At 48.8% G+C, this 24,695-nt stretch overlaps 1 long non-coding RNA gene across 1 annotated transcript; it reads left to right on the top strand.

Annotated features, from left to right (window-relative positions):
- Window positions 1-566: 566 nt before the first annotated feature.
- Window positions 567-18,179, top strand: LOC142069430 (uncharacterized). Its single transcript, XR_012665248.1, has 4 exons — window positions 567-1,118; window positions 2,903-3,281; window positions 5,714-16,783; window positions 17,598-18,179. It is a non-coding gene; the product is annotated as an uncharacterized LOC142069430 (long non-coding RNA).
- The last annotated feature ends 6,516 nt before the right edge of the window (window positions 18,180-24,695 follow it).

Here is a 24,695-nt window from a genome sequence, read left to right as displayed (position 1 = left end):
GCACAAGCCAACAATCCCCAATTTTTCCAGTGAACCCAATGGAGATCTTCTCCTGGCTTTACTTTTAAAGTGAATTTTTATGCTGGTGAGCTGGCAGTCCTGCAAACTGAATCCTCTAATTATAGCCCCAGACAGGCAGCTCAGTGCAAACTTCACGTGCACGCTGTTCAGCTAATTAGCTTCCCTCACCAATGAGCCTCAACTCTGACTTCTCAGGGAGGGGAGCTAATTCTCCATGGCTTGTTCCATCTTTGGCCTCCCTGCTGAGGCTGCTGACAAGTCATCCAGCTGCAACAGTGTTTTCTGTGACGTGGGCACCTCCATAATAGAAAATGGACTGATCTCGATTTACCCACAGATCACCAGTCACCATACTGTCTAGGCCTAGCTCATTCCAGGTCACTGGACAACCACCAGCCATCACCATCTGGGCTGGATCTTAGCCAGTGATCTAGAAGTGATAGGTCCCCACAGGCTGCTAGCAATCCCCTGAGCAACCCAGTCCCTTCCACCAAGTTTTTATTAACAGCTGCATGGGGTTTGTCTGGGGGAATGTACGTGTCTTCTGCCGGACAAATGGAGCTCTCTTGAATGTACGAGCCGCAGGTGAGCGAGTGCTTAGCAGAATGCGTAATGGGTTATTGCGGATCAATCTGAATGAATACGATTATTTGTATTGTGGTAGCATCCAGGAGCCACAGTCATAGACCAGCGCTAGATGCTGTGCAAACGCAGGACAAAGAGACAGGCCCTGCCCTCAGGAGCGAACAAGCTACAGAGGGGGAGGTGGGTGGGGCCAGATCCTCAACTGGTGTAAATGACCCAGCTCCAAACCCCTGAGCTGATTTACACCAGTGGAGGCTCTGGCTGTGGGTGTTAACCACTAGCAATGCAGCCCTTCCCCAGCTGTCTTGAGATGGAAACACATGCTGCTGCACCCAAGCATCACTGAGCCTGTTGCTCCAGCTGGGGTAGGATTTCTCAGCTGCGAGCAGAAGTGAAAGATGAGAAAGAGAAGGCTCCGTGTGTTTGAAGCCATTTCCCTCCAACAGCACCTGGACAGGTGATGGGATCGGCTGTCCGGCACCTCTCACTTCTTCCCAGAGCAGCCCAGAAAGGTAAGCCTTTTGCAGTGGAGTGCTAGGTGAGCAAGGTGAGGGATGGGGTGGGTGCGCTTGGGGTCACAGCCCTTCTCTTTGTTTCTCCGCTCCCTGTGTTGGGTGGAATCCTGTTAGTTGGAGCAGTCCGACCAGCAGCACCTGTTTTGACCTTTAATCTCCATACCCAGCACCATCAAACAGTGAGCTTCCCACCCAGGAAATGAGTGCAGAAGGCAGCATTACGATTTTGCAAGTGCTGAACAAACACCGCTAGGCATTTTAGGTCACGCGGAGTCTGTCATTTCCACCAGCCGCTATGTTCTTTACCTGCAGCTCCAGGAGGGGTGAATGGCTTTTTTAGTTGGGGGGGTGGTGGAGGTGGGGGGAAATCCAAGAAATCTCTTCAAATCCAGGAGCCATGACTCTGACTGGCTTTAGGGAGAGCAGTGTTTGATCCGGAGCCGGATGCTCACTGCTTGCTCAGACCTAATTCCACTATATAAACAATCTCCAGGCTCTCATAATCTTTGACGTCAGAATCCCAGAGGTTCAGGGGGAGTTTGTTTTTCCCCAGGTGTGATTTGGAAGGGGAAAGCAGCTGCTAAGCAGTAGAAGTTCAGTGTAGGGGTATGTACGTTGGTGTGGGAAAATATGCATGGATGTATCTGTACTTGTTATGTCTATGCCTAAGAGAAAAGAGACATATCTGTATTTTCCATTGAATGCATCTGATGAAGTGAGCTGTAGCTCACGAAAGCTTATGCTCAAATAAATTTGTTAGTCTCTAAGGTGCCACAAGTCCTCCTTTTCTTATATCTGTGTAGTTCTGCACGCATGCGGGTGTTTGTGCAGTTGTGTGTGTGTGCATCTGTGTGTGCGCAGAGAGGGTTGCATGTGAGTTTGCATGTGGGTTTATGTGACTCGGTGTATCTGAGCCTGGGGGATGTGTGGATGCAGGACAATGACTGGATGTTGGGGTATACGTGTGACTGCCTGTGTCAGTGGGTGACCTATATTCGGATATCTGTGGGTTTGTGGGGCTACGTGTTTATGTGTGTGTTCATGTGGCTTTGCGTATGCAGATGTATGGTTGTTTTGTTCACTTGTAGATACTAGGTTATGTGTGTGTTTGTGTGGCTAGATGTGTATGGGTGCATATATGTATTTGTGGTTGTGTGTGTGGGGTGCTTGTGTAGCTGTGAGGTGGGGGGTGTTTATGTGGCTGGGTGTGGTTATTTCTCTAGGCTGGGCTGTTGAACAGCTCCATGTACACCAGGTCTATGTGACTTGGAAAATATTGTCTGTTTTTCTTTTGTTCCTGGGGGAAACCATTTCTCCAAAATCTCAGCCACTCCAGCTCTCTGTTGCCTCTTAAAAAAAAACATCCCCAGTTCTCATGGGTGCAGCAGCCCCATTTGCATGACACTGGGAGAAGTGAAAGGAAAAAATGGCCCAAGCTGAGTAACGATTTGTGGGCGGATTTCTGGAGGTACTGAGCTCCTGCAGCCCCTCTGGATTTCAGTGGGCTTTGGGGGTGCTCACACCTCCACCTCTCAGGCCATTGGTAGGTCAGCCTTCCTCCATCTCTGGAGCCACAAAGGTGTCTGCCTCTCTCCATTACCGGGGACGCCGCCGGTTACTCTTGCCCAGTCCAGTGCACACCGTGAATATCTGCTGCAGTCAAGGGAGTTGGACAGGTTTAAATCTGGTGGGGGATCAGAATTAGGCTCTGTGTTCCCAGAGCCCAGCTGTGAAGGTATGTTATTGTGTCTGCTCAGATGCTCCTGGAAATTTCTTTTTAGGCCGTCATCCCCGCCCCACTGGCCACATGCGATAAAAGCAAAGCCCTGCGCCAGCAACCATCTGTGAGCCAGGAACCTTCCCCGATGCTCCTCTTTGCTTTCCCACGGCGGGGTTGCATGGACGCCTCACCCACAGAAAGCGTCCCGGATCCTGCAGAAATTTGTGGGCGCACAGATGGCTCGGTACGTCCCACGGTGGTGCCACGCGCAGTGAGCTGCTGCTGATCACAAGTTTGTGAAGCTTTTGGAAGCCATGGTGCAGCTCCTGGATGAATGAAAATCAGTAGCGCTTTGCCCTTCTAGATCACCTTTCTTCTGAGGATCTCAAAGCACTTTACAGACAGGAATGAGTTCACCCTCCCAATGCCCTTCGAGGGAGGTAAGTAATTATGACCTTCCACGGGGCAGGTGGGGAAACTAAGGCGCGGGGCGGGAACTGGCACAAGCATATGCAGTGAGTCAGTGGTAGGGCAGAGCTAAAGAAACCAGGAGCACTGACTCCAAGTGCTGCTGCTCTATCCACTAGATCACATTGCCACAATAGCCTACAGCATGTTGTTCAGCAGACTGTGTTTACACCATGGCAGAGCAGGGCCTTGCCGTCACAGGCATTCGTTGTAGATACCGTCTGAGATTTTCTAAGCCACTTGGAGGAATTGGGCTATCCGGTTCCCATTCATAATAATGACTGGGTTGGGTCTGTGGGTCAGTGTGAGAGAGATGTTGGAGTAAGGAGGCTGCATGAATCCATCCACACGTGCGAAGCTGTCACATTCCTTTTCCTTTCCTTTGGAATTGATGCCTTCTAGCCTGGCCTGGATACCCATCCCACAGCCCTTGCATTTCGGGGCCTTTGCAGAGCCCGTTAATGAGTTGAGGTAGAAATTGTGCGATGCTGAGGAGGGTGGTTCATATTGCAGGGAAAGGCGATACGGCGCATCTCAGGTATCTAGTGGTGTCATCCGCGTCCAGATGCAAATAAATAATGAAGCTACCGGCGGGCCATGCACATTTGTATTGGCTGGTGTTTGAATGAAACATACCCCCTGCTGCAGTAACTGAAACAAAACCCCACCTCACCAACAGGTTCAGGTGGAAGCAAGTGTGGTGGATTAACAACCTGACCTTTCACCCCTAGTTGCAGCAGAACACAGCTAGGTTTGCTCCTTCCTCATGCATAATCCTCAGCAAAATTTCCAGCTGGGCTGTGATTTCAGGGTCTGCATTGGGTGTTCAAAGCTGAATCAACACAGCTTGAGGATGAAATATCAGGTTGCACCTGCCGTGCTAGCAGTGAGATTCCGTTTGAACGGGGAAACTAAGCATCCATGATACAGAAGTCATTTGTGGTCTAGTGGTTAGACAAAGGGGCTGGGAGTCTGGAAACCTGGGCTCTGTTTCCTGTGCTGTTCCTGCCACTCCCTGAGGCTGTGTCTACACTGCATTGTAGTCTGGGGTCTCTGGGACCCGGGATTGTGACTCAGTGTATCCCAGCCCATGCTTGAGCGCATATGCGCCGGCTTTCTCATTTCCCCAAGGGTGCTTGACCTCCACTCTGCCCCAGACCCCACCCCCACTCCACTCTGTCCCCCATGGCCCCATCCCTGCCCCACCTCTTCCTACCCTGTTCCGTCCCCTCTCCCAAGTGTGCCCCGCCTTTGCTCTGCCCCCTTACCTCCAGTGCCTCTTGCACACCTCTGAACAGCTGATCTGTGGCAGGCAGGAGGCGCTGGGAGGTAGGGGGAGAAGCTGATTGGCGGGGCCCACCGGTGGGTGCCGAGCACCCACTTTTTTTTCCCCGTGTGTGCTCCAGCCCCGGAACCCCCACAGAGTTGGTGCCAATGCTTGAGCATCCAAGCTGTATTGTGAACTTGGTTTTACAGTTTCTGGGCCTGGGTCTCACAGCTGTGCTAATGCATCCACACTGCACTATGCCGACCTTCTGACTTGCGTCTGTGGCTTGAGTTAAGTCTACACTGCAAAATGACAGGGCTTGGACCCACCGCCCTAGCAGGGTCCTAGGACCTGGATCCTGAGTGGTTGCTTGACCCAAGACAGACTGATTTGTTTGTGGACATAAGAGGGGCTTGGGTGCAAACCTGAGTCAGAGCCCAGGCTTTGTGTGCGCTACCCTGAGCGACTTTGGGTAAGTCACTTAAGCTGTCCATGCCTTGGTTTCCCATCTGTAAAATGGAGATAACTACCAGATTTAGATCCTACTAAATTTATATCCTGCTTGGAAATTGTGGCTTCTAAATCTAGATCAGGATCGTAAACTTGAGAATCCATTTCCATTTGGCTTTGGTAGACCTCAAGCCTGGCACGTTCTATTCTCTTGGCCATCCTAGAAGCAGCAAGAGAAGAATAACTTTCAATAAAGATTCTTTATTGTTTGCATAGCTCAGGGTCCTGTTAGAGAGAGAGAGAGAGAAATGGGGTGATATCTAGAAGTCAATGCGAGTTTTGCCATTAACCTCAATTGGGCCATGATTTCACCCTCAGTATTTAATGTACGGATGCTTTTAAAGCACCTTGGAACCAGAACCTTTGACCTGAAAAGGGGGACCCCAGACCAGAACCGCTCCTGGCTTGGGGTGTGCAAGGCTAAATGCCATGGGTTTTGGTGTGTCTCTTGTTGCCGAGGGAGAGTCCATGTGGCTCACTAAGAACTCAGTTTTGCAGAACTGCCGTTGATGCCTCTGTATGTTTTAATTAGCTGTGCAAGATGGGTTTCCAGAAGAGGCAAGAGGAAGTGACTATCTGCTGCTATGTGCTTCCGCCTGAAACTGTTTCCCTGATTTGTTCTGACAGGCCGAGTCTGTTTCCCTGCCTAATGTAACGAAGGCTGCTCAGAGGCAGACTGTGTGCTGGGAACTGAGCAAGGGGCCCTGAGAGGAGCAAGGATCAACGAAGAACGTTGCTGCACTGCGCCATCAGAACGAAGGCTTGAGGACAAGAACCCATCTTCATGGTCTCCTAAAAGCTGCTTTTGTTATAGAGCCCCTTGGAAGGGTTGATAACCAGAGAACACAATGGCTCTGAATGGCCAGCAACCCTGGGCATGAGCGGTAGAGAGCATTTTGCCTGGAGAATGCCATACCTTCCAGGCTGGGAAAGGCACAGGGCTTTGATTTCATTCCCTTTGGGAAATCCCAGCATGGAGACTTCTCTGAACTGAAGTGGAACAACGCCACCAGCCTGTCTATTTCTGTGCAGCCCAGAGCGTCGGACTTTGGCCTTGAAACCATCCAAGCTCCTCTCCCTGTGAGTGGCTGACCATGGGGTGTGCTGTGTGCTCCCCCTTGGTGGATATCTGGGATGTGACAACCAAACAGCCCGGCACCAGCTGCCTGGAGCTCTCTGTCTTCCCCAAAGCCCAATCCCAGGATTACCAGCCCATCTCTGCCCTGCACTCTGTTTCTTCCTTCTCCAATGCCGAGGACAGTTGTGAAGAAGTCACTGTAGCTAGCCTGACTCTGGACAATGGTTGTGAGACAGAGTGAAGCCCTGAGAAATAGCTGTCTCTGAAGAGTCTCTTGCAGGGGACAAATAGACGCAAGGGGCTTGCCAGCAAGCTGCAGTGGGACTGGCTTGCATGGACTGGGGCAGCGTGCTCCATTCACAGGTCCCCCCGCAGAGCCAGTTGGCACAGACTTCTTTCTGAGCAGGCCTAATTCTCCACTGCCTTGCACCGTGTGCTGTTATTTACATCAGGGCAAAATGAGGGTAAAATGCTACCAGGGCAATGAAAAGTCAGGCCCAAGTGGGGGCCTGATTCTAATCTCACACTGGTTTTACGTAGGTGTAATTCCATTGACTTCACTGGACTGATCCTGATTTGCACTGGGGTAAGTGAGAGCAGAATCAGGCCCTAGATGTCCACCAGGTCCTTGCTGTGTTTGGAGTAAAATAATTGAAGAGTCTGGAGACAAGCTAAAAAAATAGCAGCTGCTGTTATTGAGAGTGAAATTCAAGTACAGGAACAAGGCTGGTGCCTCCTCACAGTTGGAGAGGATGCAGCCATTGGCTAGTGGAGCACTGAATGGAAACAAACCCGAGCAATCTGGTGCAAAAGAAAAGCATTACATCATCAGGACAAACTCTCATTGGCTGATTCATGATTCTGATTTACCCTCCAACTTCTGAGAGCAGATTCACTTTTTCAGCAATCTCCCATACTCCAGTCTTCCCCTTCCATTTAAACTGAGCCCCGAGGCATCCCTGTGGCACCCCAGGAAGCTTTCCAAGTTCCTCTGAGTTGGATCAGTCCAGTTTCCAGACCCAACTGATCACTTTCTTTTCATTGTGACAGCATCTGTGTAGGAGGAGGGCCACTGGCATCAGCACTGCTTCCCTGGAAACAAGTGATACGTATTCATTAGTTAGGGGACAGAGGGAGAGATGCAGATTTCTTCATTCGTGATGTTTTGAATACGACCTCCTCCATTAGTCCAGCTGTTTCACTGTGTATGTAGATGAGCAGAGGGAATTAATCATAATTAATACTTTCCACTTCAACATTGCCTTCCTTTCGTACAAGTATCTCAAAGTGCTTTACAAGCATCTGTTAATTACGCCTCACATCCCCCTCTGCCAGCGAGGGGAGTATCATTATCCCCATGGTGCAGATGGATAAGGAGAGATACAGAGGGATGAAAGGGACTCACCAAGATCATGCAATGAAGAAACAGAGTCAAAGAGAACCCAGGAGTTCTGACTTTCAGTCCCTTGATCTCACCATTATGCAACACCTGCCTCTCTGGGCAGATGCAATTGTTCTGTCCCTCTTTAAGAGTAGAATGGGGTGGCACCGATCTCTCTTGAGTGTCCCTTCCGGTCGGCTGTGTCTGTAGTCTTTAAATAGTCCCGGCCGTGGTATCGGGCCGTACCCCCAGGACTTCTTCCCTGGAGGCAATGGTTTCACCCTCTCTGGTCTGTTCTGGCCCCAGCTGGGCCTCTTAGCAGTTTAGTTCCCCTTCCAGGGGTTTATCTCAGTTCAACTGCAGGCCCACTTCCTCAGTAGTGTATGAGGGGGACATGGGCCCACCCACTACTCTGGGTCCCAGCCAAGGGACCCTAAGAATAGCAGCCATATGCCACTGTGTCCCTTTAATGAAACCACCTTCAGTTCCCTGGGCCACTTCCCCGTGGCCCCAGTCTTCAGCAAACCTTCACTATTAGCTCAGGGCTCTTCCAAGTTCAGGCCCAGCAGCCAGCCAGGAGCTCTTCCTCGCTCCCCCAGTCCCTGCCAGCCCTGAGCTGTCCATGGTTCTGCAGTTCCCTTTAGCCAACCAGGAGCACCATCTACACTCCACTGGCTCTAGCAAGGAACTGACTTGTCTTTGGCTCTGCAGCTCCTTTTATGTGGCCCTCTTGGGCCCTGGTTGGCTGCTTCCTGCAGCCTCTCTGATTGGCTGCTTCCCCTGCAGCCACCCTAGGCTGTTTGGATGACTCCTCTACTACTCCTTTCTTGGGACAGGTGTGGCAGGACACTGAGGCCTCTAGCAAGGGGCCTCTGGGGCTAGTCTACCCCATCACAAAGAGATTGATGTGTGCAGAGTTCTGATCACCATTTATTTTTAAATGAACATTAGCGAGATGGGAATTTTGCAGCTGACAATTCTGAATGATTTAGGGGTGTAGGTGCTTACAGCTGCTCTAAAGAGAGGTTATGAGGCTTGTGCTCATAGCCAAGGAGAAGACCTCATTCATTGATAAGGAAAAGTTCCAAAGGAATAAAGAGGCGAGATGTTATGAGCCAGTGTGAACTATATTCAAATCTGTGGCTAAATGGCTGTGGAATTAGGCTTGGGATGGGCTTCCCTTAATGGAAATGTAGTTTGAATTTTTTTATCTAGTGAGCTGTCTTCTGTGGAGTATTTAGACAGCTCAATGAAACATCACTGGAGACAGCTCAGTGGAGACCTCTGCTCAATGTGCTGCAGTCAAAAAACAAAGGTATTAGGATGCATAAGGAATGGGATGGAGAACAATATGGAAAATATTATAATACCTTTTATAGAACTCAGTGATCTGGAATAGCATGCGCAGTACTGATCACCCCATCTCAAAAAGGATAGTGCAGAAATACAGGGATTTCAGAGAAGGGTAATGAGAATGATCAACAGCCTGGAAAAACTCTTCTAGGGAGAGAGATTGAAAAGAAAAGAGCTGAATAAGAGGGGACATGATACAAGTGTATCAAAGAATGTGGGGTCTGGAGAGGGTAGATGAGGAGCTTCTCTTCTCCTTGTAACACTTGAACAAGGGGACAAGCAGTGAAATTGAAAGGTGTGAAAATCAAACTGATAAAAGAAAGTACTTTTTCACACCACATGTAATTAGACTGTGGAACTCACTGTGACAGGAAGTCGTAGAGGGCAAGATCTTAACAAGATTAAAAAAATAGTTTGGACACTTACATGGCTATCAAGAATATCTAGTGTTTTAATTCATAACAGATTTTGTGGGAGGTTCATCAAACCTCCTGCTTCAGGCTGTAGGCCAATCTCCAACTATTAGAGATCAAGATGAGACCTCATGTCCCACATCTGCTATTGTGGGGTTCTTACACCTTCCTCTGAAGCAGCTGGTCTTGGCCGCTGTCTGAGACAGGATACATGGCTAGATGGACACTGGGGGCTGAGCCAAATCTGGCAATTACTAGTTTACTATTTAACTGATTACTCCGTAAAGCACTCTGAGATCCCTTGAGCATGAAAGGTGCTAGATAACAATGTTTGGCACTTCTCTTGTGCTTGCCACCTGAGCAGCTTAAAGTGTTTTACACACACTGAGCCTCACAACAGCGCATGTTACAGATTCGCATTATTATCCACATTTCATAAATGGGGAAATGGAAGCACTGAGAAGCCAAGTTAATTCCCTAAAGTCACCCAGTGGGTTGGTTGAAAAGCGGGCAATTGAACCCAAGAATCCCAGCTCTGACCACTAGCCAACACTTCCTTTCCATTTATCTCTCCATTCACATCTTCTGATCAATAGAGCAGTATTTTCTTTTTAACTTCGGCTAACATGGCTGCACTAACAACAGATGTGTGTCAGACTGGACCAGAGGTATTCTCTTGTTGTGTTAATGCTTGTGATGTGAATACATTTCATCTTGGAGAAGTCGCGTACCTCCAGTGCCTGGTACAAGCTCTGAAATTCTATAATCACTCAGGAGTGAGAGATGTTTGGGCACAAGCCATGGACACGAGCATCTCCCGAGGAGCAGAAGAGTAATCCTTGCCCAAGTACCACATAGATTTCTAAGACAAATGGCAAGGATTCTTTCTCCAGGCTCATTCTCATTGAGAAGAGACCTGGGGATGTCTAGTCCAAGGATTTACTACTTGCTATAAGCATTAATGTGGGGTCTCTCCACTCAACATGGGAGCCCCCAAATCATTTTGGGCCAAATCTGGGTCCCATTCAAACCCTGGAGTTACACCAGGGGATACATTTGGCCAAGGGTTTTTGAAAATGTAGTAGTTCAACATTATTTATGCTCAGGCACCGTGCACGGCGCTGCACAAGACACTGAGGCCAGGTCTGCACTACAAACGTACGTCGGTACAATGACGTCGCTTAGGAGAAATCCATCAGCGCAGACAGCGCTCTGTCAACGGGGGAGCTTCTCCTGGCAACGTAGCTACCGCCTCTCGCGGAGGTGGATTCATTATGCTGGCGGGAGACGCTCTTCCACTGGCCTGGTAGCGTCTTCACTAATGTGCTACAGCAGTGCAGCTGAGGCTTTCCCAGTGTAGACCTGCCCACAGACAGACCCTGCCCTGAATAGCTGAACTTTCCGGAAGGGAAGGGAAGGGAAGGGAAAGCCGAGGAGGGGACAGAAACCTTTTCATGCTCATTCTTTTCACTTAGGACATGTCTGCACTACAGCAGCTGTCGCAGTACCGCTACGGCGCTGCAGGTGTGCTACCGAAACCCTACGGCGACCAAGGGGGTTTTCCATCAGCGTAGCTCCAAGAGGCAGTGGCTGGGTTGATGGAAGAATCCTTCTGTTGACCTCGCCGCGTTGACACCAGGGGCTCGTTCGACCTAACTACGGTGCCCCGGGGGCGAAATGTTTCACAGCCCTCAGCGCCGTAGCTATGTCAATCTCATTTTTAAGTGTAGACCAGGCCTAGCTCCTATTCTGCTGCCTTTGGGCCTGACTCTGATCTGGCTCATGCTATCTTGAGGGCTGTGTAACCATGCTGGCTTCTGATTTACACCAGTGTAACTGAGATCAGAATTGGGCCCTTTGTAACTACGTCCATAGTTCTACCCTGGCATTGCAATTTACAGTGGGGTTGAAGGGCACCTGTGTCTCTCTGCGCAGGAGGCAGGATTTCAGCAGCATCACCTCTTGGGTTTTGAAGAGGTGGCACCTGTAAAACCCAACTTTGAAAAGAAGGAGGGTATAAATTTTCTTCTTTCCAGAATAAATGGCTTGAAGAGCAAGAGTTGTAGTAATTATAACAGGAGCGTCCAGCAGGTGGTGCCACAAACAATGCAGTTAAAACAACCCCCATTTGCAGTGGAAGAAGAGAACAGAATCTGAAGGTGGCTCAGACAAAGGTGACGAGTAACTGTTGATAGTGGGGATGGGGGGGCACATATTTTGAACCCCCTCCCCGCAAATAAATATAGACCCTTGCATAAATCGGGGGGGCACGTGACGCCTCTGGCCTGAGAGTCAGGGCCTGTCTGCACTTCATAGATTCATAGATACTAAGGTCAGAAGGGACCATTATGATCATCTAGTCTGACCTCCTGCACAATGCAGGCCACAGAATCTCACCCACCCTCTCCTGCGAAAAACCTCTCACCTATGTCTGAGCTATTGAAGTCCTCAAATCGTGGTTTAAAGACTTCAAGGAGCAGAGAATCCTCCAGCAAGTGACCCGTGCCCCATGCTACAGAGGAAGGCGAAAAACCTCCAGGGCCTCTGCCAATCTGCCATGGAGGATAATTCCTTCCCGACACCAAATATGGCAATCAGCTAAACCCTGAGCATATGGGCAAGACTCATCAGCCAGATATTACAGAAAATTCTTTCCTGAGTAACTCAGATCCCATCCCATCTAATATCCCATCACAGGCCATTGGGCCTATTTACCATGAATATTTAATTACCAAAACCATGTTATCCCGTCATACCATCTCCTTCATAAACTTATCGAGTTTAATCTTAAAGCCAGATATATCTTTTGCCCCCACTGCTTCCCTTGGAAGGCTATTCCAAAACTTCACTCCTCCGATGGTTAGAAACCTTCGTCTAATTTCAAGTCTAAACTTCCTGGTGGCCAGTTTATATCCATTTGTTCTTGTGCCACATTGGTACTGAGCTTAAATAATTCCTCTCCCTCTCCAGTATTTATCCCTCTGATATATTTATAGAGAGCAATCACATCTCCCCTCAACCTTCTTTTAGTTAGGCTAAACAAGCCAAGCTCCTTGAGTGTCCTGTCATAAGACAAGTTTTCCATTCCTCGGATCATCCTAGTAGCTCTTCTCTGTACCTGTTCCAGTTTGACTTCATCCTTCTTAAACATGGGAGACCAGAACTGCACACAGTATTCCAGGTGAGGTCTCACCAGTGCCTTGTATAACAGTACTAAAACCTCCTTATCCCTACTGGAAATACCTCTCCTGATGCATCCCAAGACCCCATTAGCTTTTTTCACAGCCATATCACATTGGCGGCTCATAGTCATCCTATGATCAACCAATACTCCAAGGTCCTTCTCCTCCTCCGTTACTTCTAATTGATGCGTCCCCAGCTTATAACTAAAATTCTTGTTATTAATCCCTAAATGCATGACCTTACACTTCTCACTATTAAATTTCATCCTATTACTATTACTCCAGTTTACAAGGTCATCCAGATCCTCCTGTATGATATCCCTGTCCTTCTCTAAATTGGCAATACCTCCCAGCTTTGTATAATCTGCAAACTTTATTAGCACACTCCCACTTTCTGTGCCGAGGTCAGTAATAAAAAGATTAAATAAGATTGGTCCCAAAACCGATCCTTGAGGAACTCCACTGGTAACCTCCCTCCAGCCTGACAGTTCACCTTTCAGTAGGACCCATTGTAGTCTCCCCTTTAACCAATTCCTTATCCACCTTTCAATTTTCATATTGATCCCCATCTTTTCCAATTTAACTAATAATTCCCCATGTGGCACGGTATCAAACGCCTTACTGAAATCTAGGTAAGTTAGATCCACTGCGTTTTCTTTGTCTAAAAAATCTGTTACTTTCTCAAAGAAGGAGATCAGGCTGGTTTGGCACGATCTACCTTTTGTAAAACCATGTTGTATTTTGTCCCATTTACCATTGACTTCAATGTCCTTAACTACCTTCTCCTTCAGAATTTTTTCCAAGACCTTGCATACTACAGATGTCAAACTAACAGGCCTATAGTTACCCAGATCACTTTTTTTCCCTTTCTTAAAAATAGGAACTATGTTAGCAATTCTCCAATCATATGGTACAACCCCTGAGTTTACAAATTCATGAAAAATTCTTGCTAATGGGCTTGCAATTTCATGTGCCAATTCCTTTAATATTCTTGGATGAAGATTATCTGGGCCCCCCGATTTAGTCCCATTAAGCTGTTTGAATTTTGCTTCTACCTCGGATATGGTAATATCTACCTCCATATCCTCATTCCCATTTGTCATGCTACCATTATCCCTAAGATCCTCTTTAGCCTTATTAAAGACTGAGGCAAAGTATTTGTTTAGATATTGGGCCGTGCCTAGACTATCCTTGACCTCCACTCCATCCTCAGTGTTTAGCGGTCCCACTTCTTCTTTCTTTGTTTTCTTCTTCATTGCTAGTTATATATATATACAGCAGTGCATCTGCAGTGCAATAGTTCTGTCACTGTATCGCGTCCGTGTAGACACTACCGATGCTGACGGGAGGGGTTCTCCCTTTGGCGTAGGTAATCATCGCTCCACGGGACGGTAGGTTTTGCCCATTGTCCTAGCGCTGTCTACACCGGGGGCTGGATGTTTCACACCCCTCAGAGAGATAGCTGTGTCACTACAGACCTGCCCTTAGGGAACAAGTGAGAGGACTGAGGGCACTGAATGGGAGAGGGGAATGATGCTTATAATTAGAGCCAGGGACCAGATTTCCTCTTCCTCCTGCATGGGGCGAGTGACTGTGGTAATCACAAAACCTTGCTATCAGCCACTGAAAACCTGAAATACCAACATGGCATGTTCCACTGCTGACCCGTCCGAAAAGAAGCCACGTGACCTATTTCTTCCCCGGTGTGGGCCGAGAAGGCAAGGAAAGGGATGCTGGACCGGATCCAAAGCTGCTTGAAATTAGTGGGAAGACTCCAGTTGATTTCCCTTTGTATCAGGCTCCTTGGGTGTCTCAGGTCCCTAGCTGCTGATTTGACAGACAAAGACAAGTGTTTCTGCCTGCAAGCACTACACAGCCAGTTACACAATGGGAGAACACACTGGATCTGCCTGGGGAAGGACAGCCCAATCGTTAGGTCAATAGCCTAGGACTTGGGACACCTGAGTCTAATTCCCTGCTCTGCTACAAGTTTTCAGTGTGACCTTGGGCAAGTCACTTAGCCTCTCAGTGCCTCAGGTCCCCCATCTGTAACACGAGGGTAATAGCACTGCCCTACCTCACAAGGGTGTTGTGAGGATAAATACATTATAGATCATGACACACTTTGAGATCTACTGATAAGTACTATATAAGAGCTAGGTATTATTATCATGTACAACGTTGTCCACTAAGTTCTGACTGCAGAATCTTCAGTATCAGCCATGAAGTGAGAGGCAGGAGATTTGTAGATTGTTATAGTGGGGGAGGCATTGTCTCATAGTCACCAGTCTATAAGGTACTTTCCCCCTGGGGACAGTTTCAGGTTGCATAAGCAGAGATGAAGAGGTTTGTTCTACCTGGTCAACGATTAGAGATGCTTGTAAATTTCAGCAGTTTAGAAACATTGCTAGTTATATTTTTGGCTGAAAAGTCCAGTTTTCAAGGCAGCAATGTGAGATGCATTCTACATTTGTTATAGAAATGATTTCCTGAGGTGATCTAGTTCTCTGGAACAGAACCAGATGGCAGTTGCCATATTCATGTCCGAGTAAAAGTAGAGGAGGGAGCTGGCTTCCAGCAGTCCCCTGATTTCCCTCCCCGGGCCAGTGCGTATCTCTCTCAGAATTACAGGTGTTGCTTTGCTCTCAGATCCAGGTTTTAAAACCCAGCTGTGTCTACAGGAAATGCTAAAGCAAGGGGAGAGATAAGACTTGACTAAACCTCATGCTTCAGTCCCATTTTTTGCAGCTGTTCTGTGTCCTGGCACACATTCATGTGATTTAGCCAAGAAATTCTTTCACCCTGAGAGAGAGTTTGTGGAGTGAGTCCATGTGAAGCTCATAACAAGAGAGACTGAAGCTCCTTCCATAGTCCCCATCTCTGCAAACTAGCAGTCTATCTGCCAGCCACACTGGAGGAGCAGGTTTCAGAGGAACAGCCGTGTTAGTCTGTATTCGCAAAAAGAAAAGGAGTACTTGTGGCACCTTAGAGACTAACCAATTTATTTGAGCATGAGCTTTCGTGAGCCACAGCTCACTTCTGTGGCTCACGAAAGCTCATGCTCAAATACACTGGAGGAGCAGAGACTTGAAAATGACATGGTTGTTTATTTTGGCTTGTTAAAGCAGGTTTCTCCAAGTGAGGGGCATGCCGCCCAGGGGGCACAAAGGACTAACTGGGGGACATGGACAGACTCTCAGATGTTATGAGGAGTCTAAGTTTTCGTTTAAAAAAGCCTCTAGGTGTTATGGTTGCAAAGAAAAGCATCAAAACGTGACCCATGCATAACTGATGTCTGCCTGAGTTTGCAGAAAGCCCCTGACATGACCTGACACCATGACATGACCTCTGACATGTGTGACCTGCTCCGTTCATTTCAGTAGGTGCTAACTCCGGCGCCAATGATGATACTTAGCCCTGGTCTACACTAGGACTTTAGGTCGAATTTAGCAGCATTAGATCGATTTAACGCTGCACCCGTCCACACGACGAAGCCATTTTTGTTGACTTAAAGGGCTCTTAAAATCGATTTCTGTACTCCTCCCCGACGAGGGAATTAACACTGAAATCGACATCGCCGGGTCGAATTTGGGGTAGTGTGGACGCAATTCGACGGTATTGGCCTCTGGGAGCTATCCCAGAGTGCTCCACTGTGACCACTCTGGACAGCACTTTCAACTCAGATGCACTAGCCAGGCACACAGGAAAAGCACCGGGAATTTTTGAATTTCATTTCCTGTTTGGCCAGCGTGACGAGCTCATCAGCACAGGTGACCATGCAGTCCCAGAATCGCAAAAGAGCTCCAGCATGGACCGAATGGGAGACACTGGATCTGATTGCTGTATGGGGAGTCGAATCCGTGCTATCAAAACTCTGTTCCAAAAGACAAAATGCCAAAATATTTGAAAAAATCTCCCAGGGCATGATGGACAGAGGCTATAACAGGGACCCGCAGCAGTACCACCTGAAAATTAAGGAGCTCAGGCAAGCCTACCAAAAAACCAAAGAGGCAAACGGCCGCTCCGGGTCAGACCCCCAGACATGCCGCTTCTATGATGAGCTGCATGCAATTCTAGGGGGTGCCCCTACCACTGCTCCACCCCTGAATGTGGACTCCTGCCAGGGGGGAGTCTCACACAACAGGGATGAGGATTTTGGGGATGAGGAAGATGATGAGGAGGCAGAGGATGAAACCATTCTCCCCGATAGCCAGGAACTGTTTATCATCCTGGAGCCAATACCCTCCCAACCCGGGCTCCTGGACCATGAAGGCAGAGAAGGCACCTCTGGTGAGTGTACCTTTGTAAAGATAATACATGGTTTCAAAGCAAGCGTGTTTAATGATTAATTTGCCCTGAAGACTTGGGATGCATTCGCGGCCAGTACAGCTACTGGAAAAGTCTGTTAATGTGTCTGGGGATGGAGCAGAAATCCTCCAGGGACATCTCCATGCAGCTCTCCTGGAAGTACTCCCAAAGCCTTTGCAAAAGGTTTCTGGGGAGGGCTGCCTTATTCCGTCCTCCATGATAGGACACTTTACCACGCCAGGCCAGTAGCACGTAGTCTGGAATCATTGCAGCACAAAGCATGGCAGCGTATGGTCCCAGTGTTTGCTGGCATTCAAGCAACATCCATTCTTTATCTCTCTGTGTTATCCTTAGGAGAGTGATATCATTCATGGTCACCTGGCTGAAATAGGGGAATTTTATTAAGGGGACATTCAGAAGTGGCCGTTCCTGCTGGGCTGTTTGCTTGTGGCTGAAAAGAAATCATCCCCACTGTTAGCCGTGCAGAGGGGGGGAGGGGTGAAGCGATCATCCCAGAGAATTGGGTGTGTGGGAGGTAGGGGGGTGTTAGTTGGGTTTGTGCTGCACGTTAACCCGAAAACTGCAGCCCCTCCTTCTAAATGGCCAACGCATTTTAAATGGCCAACCCAATGGGTGCTTGGTATGAGAAATGGGGGCGCTGCTGTTTGAAACCATTCCCACATGTTATGAAGGTGCTATGTAACGTTAACAGCTTGGTTCACTGTGAAAGGGTCTACCCATTGTTCTCTAAAATGTGTCTTTTAAAATACTACTCTCCCTTTTTTTCCTCCCGCAGCTGCAAATGTTTCAATGCTCCCCCTATCATCTCCGTCCCAGAGGCTAGCGCAGATAAGAAGGCAAAAAAACACACTCGAGATTAAATGTTCTCTGAGCTCATGCAGTCCTCCCGCACTGAAAGAGCTCAGCAGAATGCGTGGAGGCAGACAATGGCAGAGTCCAGGAAAGCAGAAAATTAACATGAGGACAGGAGGGATGAGCAAGAGGAGAGGTGGCAGCAGCGTGATGAGAGGAGGCAGGATGCAATGCTGAGGCTACTGGAGGATCAAACTGATATGCTCTGGTGTATGGTTGAGCTGCAGGAAAGGCAGCAGGAGCACAGACTGCCGCTGCAGCCCCTGTGTAACCACCCGCCCTCCTACCCAAGTTCCATAGCCACCTCACCCAGACACCCAAGAACACGGGAAGGGGGGGACTCCAGGCACCCAACCACTCCACCCCAGAGGACTGCCCAAGCAACAGAAGGCTGGCATTCAATAAGTTTTGAAGTACAGTGTGGCCTTGTCCTTCCCTCCTCCCCACCTCCCCCACCCCTCCCGGGCTACCTTGGCAGTTATCCCCCTATTTGTGTGATGAATTAATAAAGAATGCATGATTTTGAAACAACGACTTTATTGCCTCTGCAAGTGGTGATTGAAGTGGGGAGGTCGATTGGCTTACAGGGGAATAAAGTGAACCAAGTGGGGGGGTTTCATCAAGGAGAAACAAACAGAACTGTCACACCGTAGCCTGGCCAGTCATGAAAGCTTTTTCAAAGCTTCTCTGATGCACAGTGCGCCCTGCTGTGCTCTTCTAACTACCCTGGTGTCTGGCTGCGCGTAATCAGTGGCCAGGCGATTTGCCTCAACCTCCCACCCCACTATAAACGTCTCCCCCTTACTCTCACAGATATTGTGGAGCACACAGCAAGCAGCAATAACAAGGGGAATATTGGTTTCGCTGAGGTCTAACGATTTGAGGACTTCAATAGCTCAGACATAGGTTAGAGGTTTGTTACAGGAGTGGGTGGGTGAGATTCTGTGGCCTGCATTGTGCAGGAGGTCAGACTAGATGATCATAATGGTCCCTTCTGACCTTAAAGTCTATGATTCTATGAGATTGTCAAATGAGCCAGTAAACTGCACCAGCGTACTTTTAAACGTTCAAATGTACATTCTACCACCATTCTGCACTTGCTCAGCCTGTAGTTGAACTGCTCCTTACTACTGTCCAGGGTGCCTGTGTATGGCTTCATGAGCCATGGCATTAAGGGGTAGGCTGGGTCCCCAAGGATAACTATAGGCATTTCAACATCCCCAATGGTTATTTTCTGATGTGGGAGGTAAGTCCCTTCCTACAGCTGTTCAAACAGACCAGAGTTCCTGAAGATGCGAGCGTCATGTACCTTTCCCAGCCATCCCACGTTGATGTCAGTGAAACGTCCCTTGTGATCCACCAGTGCTTGCAGCACCATTGAAAAGTACCCCTTGCGGTTTATGTACTGGCTGCCAAGGTGGTCCGGTCCCAAGATAGGGATATGCGTTCCGTCTATCGCCCCACCACAGTTAGGGAATCCCATTGCAGCAAAGCCATGCACTATGACCTGCACATTTCCCAGAGTCACTACCCTTGATAGCAGCAGCTCAGTGATTGCGATGGCTACTTGGATCACAGCAGCCCCACAGTAGATTTTCCCACTCTGAATTGATTCCCGACTGACCGGTAGCTGTCTGGTGTTGCAAGCTTCCAGAGGGCTATCGCCACTCACTTGTGAACTGTGAGGGCTGCTCTCATCTTGGTATTCTTGCGCTTCAGGGCAGGGGAAAGCAAGTCACAAAGTTCCATGAAAGTGCCCTTACGCATGCGAAAGTTTCGCAGCCATTGGGAATCATCCCAGACCTGCAACACTATGCAGTCCCACCAGTCTGTGCTTGTTTCCTGGGCCCAGAATCGGCATTCCACGGCTTGAGCCTGCCCCATTGCTACCAGGATGTCCAAATTGCCGGAGCCCGTATTTTGAAGTCTGTGTCCATGTCCTCATCACTCTCGTCACCGTGCTGCCGTCGCCTCCTTGCTTGCTTTTGCAGGTTCTGGTTCTGCATATACTGCAGGATAATGCGCAAGATGTTTACAATGCTCATAACTGCCACGGTGATCTGAGCTGGCTCCACGCTTGCCGTGGTATGGTGTCTGCAGGAGAGCAGAGTTGCAGCGGAAGCGGTGGATGACGATGGTTTGCAGTCCTACTGCACCATCTGCTGAAAGCAGTATGGCGTCTGCACGGGAAAAAGGCGTGAAACGATTGTCTGCCATTGCTTTCATGGAGGGAGGGGCGACTGACGATATGTACCCAAAACCACCTACGACAATGTTTTTGCCCCATCAGGCACTGGGAGCTTAACCCAGAATTCCAATGGGTGGCGGAGACTGCGGGCTAGCTACCCACAGTGCAACGCTCTGAAAGTCGACTCTAGCCATGGTACTGTGGACGCACTCCGCTGACTTAATGCGCTTAGTGGGGACACACACAACCGACTGTATAAAATTGCTTCTATAAAAATCGACTTCTATAAATTCAACCTAATTTCGTAGTGTAGACATACCCTTTATTATCAATGTTGTTAACTATCTCACTGCTCACCAAAACAAGTAAGAAAAAGACTGTATGGAGATCTATACCACCATTTCCCGGTGGAAGGGCCAGGGTGCAAACACCTAAAAACATAGATTAAGATGAGGAGGCTGTTAACAATGCAGGCCTGGATTGCAGGAGAGAGCGATGGGTTTTGTTTTCCTGGAGTGGGGCTCTACTTTCCAAACGTTTCGGAAATGCTGGTTTAAGGTGACCCTGGGTTATTAAAACTCAGCTGCCTTGCAAGCTCCTCCATGTCTGATTGCTGGGCTGGTCTTTGCAGCAGAGAGATTAACTCTTCGCCATGCCACTCAAATTCATACTTGCATACCTCCGTTTCCAGGCATATATTTCCCAGTCACTCCTCTCTTGTCAGCCTTGTCTGCATGGAGGGGAAATTTCCGAGCATAGCTCCAGGCGAAGTAACTCCCCATGTGCACAGTGTTCTGGAACGAAGGTGACTGTGTTCCAGAATAATTAGTTCACTTCCAAAGTGCAGTCATTTATTTTGTTTTTATCTGAAACTGCCTTCCCCTCATCCTCTGGGTCATTCTAACCCCATGAATTAATCATGAACTCCTTCCGCGCACGGCTGGGATCGTTATCGTTACTTCTGTAGCGTACTTCTGGCTGTGGTATCAGTGCCTTACGGACAGGTAAATCAGACACAGCCCCTGTTCCAGTGCATGAATTATTGTTATCTGTATTGAGGTAGCCTTAGGAGCCCCAGTCATGGACCCCATTTTGCTAGGCACTGTACACACACAGAGAACAAAGAAATGTCCCTGACTCCTTACACAGTGTTCTTAGAAACCAGTCTTTACTCACTTAAGTAGCCCTTTGGATGTCAATGGAATTAGTCCTGTGAGTAAGGGCTACTCATGTGAGTAAACATGGCAGGATCAGACCCTTTGTTACACCAGTGTAAGTCCAAAGTCATTCCATGTAAGTTGCAGAGTTGCTCTGAATTGATACCAGTGTTGCTGAGAGTGAGCTTGGCCCGTAGGCTGCAGCGTACCTCACCCAGGTGGGAGGCAGGTGGAACAGGGACATGCTGTGTACAGAGTGTTCCTTTAATAGCAAGTTGTTTAAGCACGCTTAGAGAATAAAATGAAAGCTGGGAAGACGCCCCCAGTGCCAAAGGCTCAGGTCCTCAAAAGTATTTAGGTTCTTAACCTCCATTGTTTTCAGGGGAGTTAGGAGCCTACACACCCTTTGAGGATCTGGGCCAAAGAGCTCACGGTCAATGCTCGACCCTGCAGAGTGTGATCCTGCAACGAGAGGCGTGGCTCTTTTCAGTTGTAAGTGCTTTGGGGCAGGGTCTGTTGTTTCTGTAGGTTCGCCCAGCCCCTAGCACAACTGGGCCCCGACCTGCTTGGCCTCTGGGCTCTACTCCAATATAAGTGTGAAATACCGATAATGATCCTAAGGCAGCCCTCTGCACCAGCACAAAGCCACATTGAAATCAACAGAGCTCCAGGAGTGTTGGACTCAGAGCAAATGAAGACAAGAGACAATGTGAGAGAGCATCAAAAATGGGGTGGGAATAGGGGTAACGTTAGAGAAAAAACCATGTGCTTACTATAGGTTGTTATGTGTACTACCTGATTGTGGCATTAAATATATATATATATGCATGATATATACACGTGTCTATATCTACCCCTATCGACCCATGCATAAATAAACTCAGCATGCTGTTTATTTCACTTGATTGAAATGTACGTGGATGATTTATGTGCATTGTCTGGGTTAATTGGCCCCTGGCGCCAAGGCACCTGTGACCTCCCGGTGACCCTTTTATAATGCCAAGGAGGAGGAAATTAGCCACGCCCAGGGCGCCAAGGAGACGAGCTAGTTTGTCTGCTGGTGGGAACCTGATTACAGGTATTGCTGATGCTTTGTGCCACATCCTGGTTACTTTGGAAGGGCTGTGGGGGAGCAGCAGAAATGGGAATACAGACTAGAAAGCTACTGTCCCTAAGAATTTCTGGTCAGATCCTTAGCTGGCATGACTCCCCAGAGTTTAACTGTGTTGCCTTGATTTATACCATCTGAGGATCTGATTGTCTGTGTCTAGGCTTGAAAATCCCAGGTGGCTAGGAGCTCCTAAGGGAACGTCTCCTGTTGCTCTCCTTTCCTCTGCTTTGCTGGTGTGTTTCTCCGATCTGCCAACTAATTAGAAGTCAAAGTCATTTAGCCACCTCTTCTCTGTAAATAGCACAGGGGAAGTGGAGCTGATACCTAGGCTGGCCTATGGCTCCTGGCCTGGATTGTTTCTCCACCTTGCAAACGGCCAGCAGCAAAGGGAATTTTCCGTCCCCTTGCTGCAGAGCTCCTGGGGAAAGAAAGTCGGGCATTTGCAGTGAGTGTGGCTGTGACCTGGGGGTGGGTGCTGACAAGCTGCTGATCCCCGAATGTGATAGTGGGGAATGATTAACCCTTTCAACGTCTGTGGCTCTGGGGCTGGCTGGGAGACATATGTACCCCTTTCCTGCCCACCTCCAATGGGTTGCTTGGCCTGCTGGTAGGTGTTTTACTAAACACAGCACCACATGCTGCTGGGACCCACTCTTCATGAGCTGCCCCTTGCTGGCTTGTGTCCTGCCTGCCCCCCTCCCTCCCAAACGAGATGGGTCAGAGCTCGATGGGCTTGGTGCATGCTGGGTGCTGAGCTCTGTTGAAAACCTGGCCGTAAGCAGCACAGTGGGAGGTGCTGGGAAATCTGGCCGTGAGCTCTTCTGAAAATCTACCCTTCGTGTGTTCAACCTGATCGCTTGCCACCCTGGGATCTTTGAACTGGGGCCCATAAGCTACTTGGGAAAAGCCCTGGTTTTCTTGCCTTCCAAATGCATCAAGTCTCAGGTATTGCTTAAAAAAACCAAATCCGCCCTGGGCATGGTACCTTTGGCCCGTCCTTGAAATGACTGATCAGCCAGCAGGAGGTGATGCTGTTCTGACTGCCAGAGGAGCAGCTGCAGTTCCAATGTATAAGTAATGGCCGAGAATTTCCCGCTCTCGGGCTTGATTGGCCTGTTGGTGGGTTTTATAGATCCAGCCCTATGCTGTGAACATGGGAGGGGACAGCAGACAGATGCACTGCACAGGACAGATAACCCCCCAACAATGGAGGCCGTGTTGGACGGGGGCAGAGAAGAGTCTCTGCTCCGCTGTGGCCTACGGAGCATAAAACTTGTGTGCAAGGCTGCAGCGTGGCCTGGAATGACGAATTGCCCAGACAGAAACGGCTTCCTCAGCTCTAATCCCAGCCGGAAAGCACTAAGCAACTCATTGTTTTTCAAGGTTACATTTGAGGAACAGAACAAACATGGCCGCTTCCCCACCTCAGTGAGACTGTGGGTCTAATGACTCCTTGGGGATGGGAGGCTGAGAAGCAACATCCTGCCTTAACCCACCCTTCCCTTGTTCTCTTTAACAGGCTTGGTGATATCCTGGGGATGGGCTAGAGTCCTTGGGTCACTCTTCAGCTGTGGGAGGAAGCTTGGATTAGTGACCCAAGCAGAGAAAAGAACCTACCCAATTTCTACATAAATAAATCTCTGGTTCAGGACCAGACCTGGTTTTGCTACTATACATCAGTGGCTTTCAGCCTTTCCAGACTATTTTCAGGAGTCTGATTTGTCTTGTGTACCCCAAGTTACACCTCACTTAAAAACTACTTGCTTACAAAATCAGACATAAAAATACAAAAGCGTCGCCGCACACTATTACTGAAAATTGCTGACTTTCTCATTGTTACTATATGATGATCAAATACACCAACTGGAATATAAATATTGTACTTACGTTTCAGTGTATAGTATATAGAGCAGTATAAACCAGTCATTGTCTGTAGGAAACTGACTTTGCTAGTGTTTTTTATGTAGCCTGTTGTAAAACTAGGCAAATATCTGGATGAGTTGATGTATGCACTGGAAGACCTCTGCGTACTCCCAGGGGTACGCGTACCCCTGGTTGAGAACCACTGCAGATCCATCAAGATGTGGTTTGATTCCTGCTTGCTGGCATGTTGGGTGCATGTTGCTTTTTCTTATCGAACGAGGGCAGTCGTGCGTGTGTATTTTAAAAATGTGATGCTGTTTGGATTGGTACCAGCCCCGTAGAGCCCTTTTCTTAGCCCTTTCCCACTCCCCCGCCCTGAGCCATCATGCGGCCAAGTACTACTATAGACCACATCAGTACTTGCTACAGCAGGGGTGGGCAAACTTTTTGGCCCTCGGGCCACATCTGGGTATGGAAATTTTATGGTGGGCCATGAATGCTCACAAAATTGGGGAGTGGGGTGCGGGAGGGGCTGAGGGCTCTGGGGTAGGGCCAGAAATGAGTAGTTCAGGGTGTGGGAGGGGGCTCCGGACTGGGGCAGGAGGTTGAGGTACGGGGCGGGGGGTGAGGGCTCCAGCTGGAGGTGTGGGCTCTGGGGTGGGACTGGGGATGAGGGATTGGGGATGCAGGAGGGTGCTCTGA

This window comes from Caretta caretta, chromosome 16 (assembly GCF_965140235.1).
Source record: "Caretta caretta isolate rCarCar2 chromosome 16, rCarCar1.hap1, whole genome shotgun sequence".
Classification (NCBI taxonomy): Eukaryota; Metazoa; Chordata; order Testudines; family Cheloniidae; genus Caretta; species Caretta caretta.
This window is presented reverse-complemented; position numbering and strand designations above follow the sequence as displayed.